Genomic DNA, 7,994 nt, shown 5'->3' with positions numbered 1-7,994 from the left:
GAAGCCAACTAATGCTAGAAAAGAAAAGCTATTTGAAACTCCTGATCAAAGAAAAGTATTGCAAGAAAGTAAACATAAGCAGGAATGTCACTGGCCAGGCAAAGAGCCGTATACATACGTATATAAATCTCAGTCAAGTAAACATTATTTATTAGTTTTTTTTAACTTTTAAAAATATTTATTTTTACGTATTTGTCTGCACCAAGTCCTAGTGCAGCGCTTAGGATCTTCAACCTTCGTTGAAACCCGCAGAATCTTTTTAGTTGTGGCATGCGAGATCTTTAGTTGCAGCATGTGGGGTCTAGTTCCCCAATCAGGGATCGAACCTGAGCCCCTTGCATTGAGAGTGCAGAGTCTTGGCCACTGGACCACCAGGGGAGCCCCTGTTTATTAGTTTTAGAATCAGTCTCTAAGCAAAGCATGGAAGGCTTCATTGCAGTTACAGTGGGAATGCTAGGGATGGAGACGATGTAAAAGTACGTAGGATGGAAACAGGGAGAAGAGGAAGGAGAAGGGAGGAGGGGAGGCTGCAGGGTGAGTGGCCGCTTCTTGGGAAGCGTGGAGGGGGAGCATCATCAGAGCTAAGGGAGGGTGAACTAGGCGGGTGTAGTGTGTTTCCCAAAGTGACCACTGTAGCCAAGACAGTGATATAATGGTGTTGGGAAAATGAGACAAAAGGAGAGGCAGGCGGGGTGTGAGTGAGGTAAACCCTTTGGCAATGGGAGAAAGTCAATGAATATGTTGTTAAAACACGAAATAGAGGGCAGCAGTGTTTGCATAAGGATGTGCAGATAACATTTGAAGAAACAGCTCAACAGGTGAGAGGTGATTGCTCTGGGGATTGGAATGGAAGACTCTGACTAAAAAGAAAAAAAAAATTGAAAAGCACAGTTATGCCCCCATGTTGTCATTTTGAAGGTGTGTAAGTGCGTGATGAGTAAGTTTGAGATTTCTGAAAGGCAGCTAGTGGCTGGAACGGGCAGGCCACCGCCTCGGTGGCCATTGGCTGTGTGTTCCCTGGTGCGGGGCCCTCCTCCCCTGCAGCGCTGGACACACAGGCCACGTGGAGTTGAGGGGCAGTGGGGATGCCCTCTTGTGTCTGGCAAGGTCCAGTGGGTCCAGTTCTTCCACCTCTAGCATCTCATTTCATCCTCCCAGTGACCCTGTGAGCTGGGAATGGAGGGTCGGGGATGGGAGGGTGAGGAATTTCTACAGCAGCAGCTCCAGGAGCAGACTGGTGCAACTCTCATTGAGGGTGTGGGTGGGGAAGGGCAGGTAAGGCCAGGGAGCAGGGTAGACAGGGCAGGGCTTGAATCTCCAGGATCCAACAATGCCAGAAGGTGTGAGGGCCAGAATTCAGATGCAGGCTGTCCCCAGATGACCCCCAGCCACACCTATGTTTTAAAATTATATTCTTACTGTGAAAACATGTTGTGAAAACATGACGATGACTTTCCAAGAATGTGTTTCAATTGCCTGTAATCCTCCCCAGGCCTGTGCACAATAATTGCTTACATCTTTTCTGTGATCCCTTCTGGTCTTTGTCTACATTATGCATAATTGGGCATAGTTCTGATCCTCCTGTCCGTATAACTGTGTAAGCACTCTGCCTCTCATAAATGGTGTTCCTTGTTTCTACATAGTGTGCATAATTATCCATGTTAATAGCTGCATATTATGCAGGATCATTTTTAATTAACAACAGCACCCTGGGTTAACAGTTCATCATTCTGCCAAGTATTACTTTATTTCCTAATCTCTGTTTTGTATAACGCTGCTCCTTTTTGAGAACTCTTTCTTAACAACCTCAATGCGTGTAACAGGGGCAGATGTTATTGTCCTGGCTTTATATATGGGGAAACTGAGCTCTAGAGAGACAAAGCTGCCCAAAGTCGTACTGAAAGCAGGGTTGGGCTGAGAGGAAAGCTTCTTCTGAGTCTTTTCAAGTCAGAGCTCTTTTTGCCACACTGCCCTGATGCTCGGTGTTGGTCAGTTCATTCTCTTGTTCCACCTCACTGTATAGGTGAGCCAGCTGGCGCCCAGCGAGAGAGGTGACCTGCCTAAGGTCACACTGCAAAGCCAGGAATCAAAGCCAGGCAGGCTGACTCCAAAGGCAGATCTCTCTCCAGTAATTTACCTTCTGTGTGACTGCCTTTCAGCTACTTCATGAAAAGTTGCTCTGAGCACTGATATAGAAATAGCTGTTTGAGTCTCTGCTTTCAATTATTTTGAAAGAGCTAGGGGAGCTTTTAGAAACAAATCAAAACTTAGGCTCTTTGTTTCTAGATTTTCTGGGGGTAGGGGTCAAGGAGAGAGAGGTAAGTACTATGTCAGGGTGCATGGGTGAGTGAAAATATTTGCAAATCACATATCTGATTAAGGGACTTGTATCCAGAATATATGAAGAACTCTCACAACTCAGTACTAAAAGACAAAAGACCCAACTTAAAAGATAACAAAGGATGTGAATAGAAATTTCTCCAAGAAAAATATACAAATGGCCAGAAAGCACATGAAAAGATGCTCTAATCATCAGTCATCAGGGAAATGCAAAACTAATTCACAGTGAGATACCACTTCACACCCACTAGGATAGCTAGAATCAAAAAGTCAGAAAAAAACAAGTGTCGCTGAGGATGGTAGAGAAATCAGAATCCTCAGACACTGCTGGTGGGAATGTGAAATGGTGCAGCCACTTTGAAAAACAGTCTGGCAGTTTCTCAAAACAGTTAAACATAGCATTACCATATGACCCAGCAATTCCACTCCTAGGTAAATACCCAAAATTGAAAACGTGTTCAAACAAAAACGTACAGAAGTGTTTACAGTAGCCAAAAGGGGTGGAAACTATCCAAATATTCATCAGCTGATGAAAGGATAAACAAGATAATAATAATATACATTAGTATAGCAGCCATATTCATACTTGCCCAAACTTGGAAGCAATCAAGTTATCCTTCAGTAACTGAATGGATAAATAAAGTGTGGTACATCCATACAGTGGAATATTAGTCAACCATAAGAATGAATGACCTATCAAGTCATGAAAAGACATGTTCCTAAATGAAAGAGGAATGTGCTGAAAAGGTTACATGCTCTTTAATTCCAGGTTTGTGGCACTCTGGAAAAGACAAGACTATGGAGACGGTAAAAAGATCAGTGGTTGCCTGGGGTTAAGGGAAGGGAGGAATGAATAAGTAGAACTCAGAGCATTTTTAGGGCAGTGAACCTATTCATATGACTATACAAAGAGAAGGTGGATACATGTCATTATCCATCTGTCAAAATCGTGACCATGAGGTGTCAATACCAGTTCATCGGTTATAGTAAATACATTGAATGAAGGAAATGCTTTTATATTTGACAGTGAATGTCAAATCTGGTAGCAGATTTGACAGAGAGAAGGTTATGGGTGCAGGGGAGGGGGCCAGGAGGTTTATGGAAACTATACTTTTTCCTCAATTTTACTGTGAACCTAAAATGCCTCTACACAATCAAATCTAAAAATTAATGAAGCATTGACACATGTTACAGCTTGGATGATCTTGGGATTGTTACGCTAAGTGAAAGAAGCCAGTCACAAAAGACCACATGGTGTATGATTCCATTTATAGGAAATGTTCAGACTAGGCAAGTCTATAGAGACAGAAAGGAGAGTAGTGGCTGCTTAAGGCGGGGGGACACAGGGTAGAGGCGGGGGAGAGGAAAGGAATTCTTCACGGGTATGTGTGTCTCTTTGAGGTCATGAAGATGTCCTAAAATTGTGGTGATAACTGCACATACTCATGAATAAACAAAAACAGTTGAATCATACCCTTTATTTTTATGTCTGATTTTTATTTGGCCATATCGGGTCTTTGCTGCAGTCTTCCACTGTGGCACACGGACTCTCTAGCTGTGGCACACAGGCTGTTTTTAAAAAGGAAGAGGAGGAGAAGACAGGATTGAAGTCTCCCAGAAGCCCCTCCTAACTGCCTCCATCTGCGGTGAAGAGGCAGCTCCCAGCACACCCCACCCTACCCCCGGCCTGAGGGATGGGCGAGGAGGGTGCGCTTTCTGCCGGGAGATCTCAGGAGCAGCAGCAGCGCTCCGCTAGGCACCGCCTGGCTGGGCACCTCAACAAGCCACACCCTCTCCACCATAACCCTGTTACGGATGGGACACGGTAACCTGTGCATTGAATCACCAAAATGGGCCCACAGGAGACAGAAGCAGGCTGAAGGCAGCCAACCCCGCATCCGTCCCTCGGCCTGGGCAACCCGCAGGCCAAGGCAGGTTCCCGAAGCCCACGGAGCCTGTTACTTGACCTGTAGAGTTTTCTTTAAAAGGTTACCAAAGTTCAGAGCTGAAAAAGACATTGGAAGTCATCCAAATAGTGGCTTCTAGACTTTTCTATTTCACAGCCTATATCATCCCCAGATAGCTGGGGAGACTGGCCAAGCTGACAGCTTTTCATATTGCTGGCTGTGTGCTAAGTCGCTTCAGTCGTGTCTGACTGTGCGACCCTATGGACTGTAGCCCACCAGGCTCCTCTGTCCATGAGATTCTCCAGGCAAGAACACTGGAGTGGGTTGTGGTGCCCTCTTTCAGGGGGTCTTCCCAACCCAGGGACTGAACCTGCGTCTCTTATGTCTCCTAAATTGGCAGGTGGATTCTTTACCGCTAGTGTCACCTTTTATTTTGCTAAATTAAGACAATTTTAAAAACTAACATCATTATTTGATTTAACAAAAGAACAATTGACAAGATAGAATATCAGAATAAAGAGAAGCCATTTAAATGGAAAAAATTGAGCTTTAGGAAAAACTTGCTATGTTTCTCCTTTCCTCTCCCCAACTCACCCCTAGCTCCTGTAGTGAACTTGCCAAATCCTGGAACAGGAGTGGTCTGGAGGCCCAGGCTTTGGGCATCAGTCCCCACTCAGTTCTTGAATCTTCCTGAAGCCATCTCTGGAAATGTGTTTCTCCAACAGCTGGAGATTAGTGTCAGATAGACCTTGGTTCAAATTCTGCCTTGTAATATACGGCTATGCATAGACTTCTGCAAGTTTCTTACTTTCTCTGAGCCTCAATTCCCTTATCATTAAAATAATCCTTGTCTTACAGATTTTTTGGTGGAAATTATCACAAAATAAAAGAAAAAAGTATGAGTCTTTGGCACATAGTAGGCACTACATTGTTACTTCCATGCCATCCTGTGATCTGAGATAATCCATGCCATTTTCCTGGCACTTGAATCAATAAAAAGTTATTTGCTGAGTGTAGGTAAACCTGCCTTCCTGTAAATCCATGCTGATCTCACATGCGTACTTTAGGATCACATGAAATAAACCTAATCCTTCTGTCATGTGACAGATCTCAGTTCCTTTTTGATCTGTTCTCCAGTTAAGTATCCCATCTCTGTCAATCATTCCTCAGAAAAGTTCTCACTACCCTGCTTGTATTGGTCAGCTATTCCCAGAATAATGCTGTGTAACAAACCTCTCCAAAAACTCCAAGGTAAAACAAACAACTCAGTGGCACGAGTTTCGCTTAGCAGGGTCTGACTCCACGCTTCAAGGTGTGTCCAGGTCTGCCCCAGGTATCTCTCATCTTCCTCAAACTCTCCAAGGCTTGTTCTTTTAATAACAAAGGTAAAAGTGTAAGGAAGTGTACTCATTTGTGCCAGGCTTTGTTGCCTTCTCATATCATTGGTCAAAGAAAGCGAGAAGATCAAACCTGAATTCAAGACGCCATGGCAAATGTTTGGATGGAGAATATGGAGGAGTGAAGAAGTGAGACCAATAATTCAGTCTTTCAACTGTTCATTTTCCTTTTGTCCTATTTCCATTGACTTTAACTTTTTTCCAGTAGACACATTTTTCCATGATCTCATTGGGATATAAGGAGTAGGAAGCTGGGGAGGAAAAATCAAGACCTTGCATAATCAAATGCTACCTACCTCTCTGACCTCATCTCCTATCCCTCTCTTTACTCCCTACACATTAGCCACATAGGATTCCTTTAATTTTCTTGAAGACACTAATTTCTTTGCCACCCCAGGGCCTTTGCTTGTGCTATTCCTTTGTGTGGAAATCTCTTCGCCCCCTTAACCTATTCCTCTGCTCCAAGATAGGTTTCTTCTCATATTTAAAATAGAAATCACCTGTCATGTCCTAAAATAGATGTTTTTCTAATCACTGAATTCAATTAAGTCTCCCTCTGTTGTTCTCTAGGGTCTTGTTTCTTTTCCTCCTGGTACTTTACCTTCATTTGTATTTATGTGTTTATTTAATTTTGTTTTTCTTCCTCTACTAGACCACAAGTTTCATGAAGGTGAAGGCCACGTCTGCCTTGCTCACTGCTGCACCCCCAGTGCCCAGCAAAGACCCCAACACATGGCAGATGCCTCCTACACGTTTACTGGGTTAAGAAACGTAGGATTAAATGCAAAAGAATAAATGAATGAATGGATCTCATCATTTTCTTTCCATTGCATTCATTCACATCCTCATGCCCTCTGTTCAATGACAGAAGGCAAAGGAGGAAAAGAAGCATAAAATTGCTCTCAGAACAAAGCCCTAATCTTTTCTTAGGTGCATGGCCTTTGTCACCAATGCTTAACTATTTTTGATGAGGATTTGCTTCCATGACTCATTTTGCTTAGACACCTGCTCAGAGGAATTCATGCCCTCTGACCACACGCTCACTGTTCAGAGAGGTGACCAGATGTGCACCAGATGGCTTGGGATCAAAAACATGCCACCAATCAGTCACCAGGGGATAAACGACAGGGTCAGCACAGGAGAACTGTAGAGAAACGGAGGTCCAGGACATAAGCTACTGCTTGCAAGGTGGAGAGGTTTGGTTTCCGATGCTCCAAGAGCCCAGTTTGGTCCCCACTTCAAAATCCTTCTTTGTCCTCCCACGTAAGCGTTTCAAAGTCAAGAGACTTTGTTTTTCATCCCCCACCCAACACAAACCACTGAACCAAGAAAAAGGCTTGGTCTTTTCTGTCTGCAGTCCTTTGAAAACATCTGCACCTGTTTTGTGAAGCCCTCTGTCCCATAGAGAATAAGCACACCATGGGTCAGAAAGTCCAGGTGAGTCCCATCTCTCTGGCCCTTACCCTCTGGAGGATGCAGGCATGTAGGTAAGTTAGAAAACCTCAGTTTCCTCACCTGAAAATGGGCATGGACACCTCCAATTATTGAGCAGTGCTGAGGATTTGTTGAAACAAGATGACATCAAAGTGCTTCTTACCTTAAGTGTTACTTACCTTCTTCAGTCAACTAGGGCTGTGTTGCGGAGAACAAGGGGTTAAAGATTCAGGAACAAAAAACTCCTTCTACAACAGAAGAAAAGAGAAGAATGCCCACTTCCAGACGCACTTGAAGGGCAGATTGCTTAGGATGGGATTGCAATCGGGTCTCCAAGTGGGAGAAATGATTGCCATCCTCATCAATATTACTGCCAGCTAAGGCTATGTGAGACACGATCAGGTAATTGAGGTCCCCAATTCAGTTTTCATCCAGACACCAAGATTAATAGGAATGACTTCTGGGAATTAACTCTTTATAGCTTTCTAATGCACAACGCACTTGGGATTTGGCATTAACAGTTAGACCTGCACATTTGGAAGGCAAAGATCTGTTGTCTGCTTTAGCTAGCCCAAATGTTTCAAAGGCCAAGGTCACTGCCTTTCTGTATAGTTGTCAGTTCTGGTTGACCTGCGGAGGTTCAACTACCTGAGCCCCTGGGCAGCCGCTTCCAAGAGGTTGTTGGAGGTCAAAAGGACCACAGGGAGAGAGAGAGTGCTGATGACTGGGGGCAATCCAGCTTCGATGTCCTAGAAACGACACAGAACCACAACACCTCTCAACCACGCAGCAACGTCACTCTGCTGGATCAGGGCAGCGGCACTTACATAGTTAACTCAGTAAGTGTTTACCGAATCTTTATCACGCACCCAGTACCATATTAATAGGAAAAAACCTACAGTAGACACAGACAAAT

At 44.1% G+C, this 7,994-nt stretch overlaps 1 non-coding gene across 1 annotated transcript; it reads right to left on the bottom strand.

Annotated features, from left to right (window-relative positions):
* Positions 1 to 305: 305 nt before the first annotated feature.
* On the bottom strand, positions 306 to 379 carry TRNAE-CUC (transfer RNA glutamic acid (anticodon CUC)). Its single transcript has one exon. It is a non-coding gene; the product is annotated as a tRNA-Glu (tRNA).
* Positions 380 to 7,994: the final 7,615 nt, after the last annotated feature.

Source organism: Odocoileus virginianus, chromosome 17 (genome assembly GCF_023699985.2).
Source record: "Odocoileus virginianus isolate 20LAN1187 ecotype Illinois chromosome 17, Ovbor_1.2, whole genome shotgun sequence".
Classification (NCBI taxonomy): domain Eukaryota; kingdom Metazoa; phylum Chordata; class Mammalia; order Artiodactyla; family Cervidae; genus Odocoileus; species Odocoileus virginianus.
This window is presented reverse-complemented; position numbering and strand designations above follow the sequence as displayed.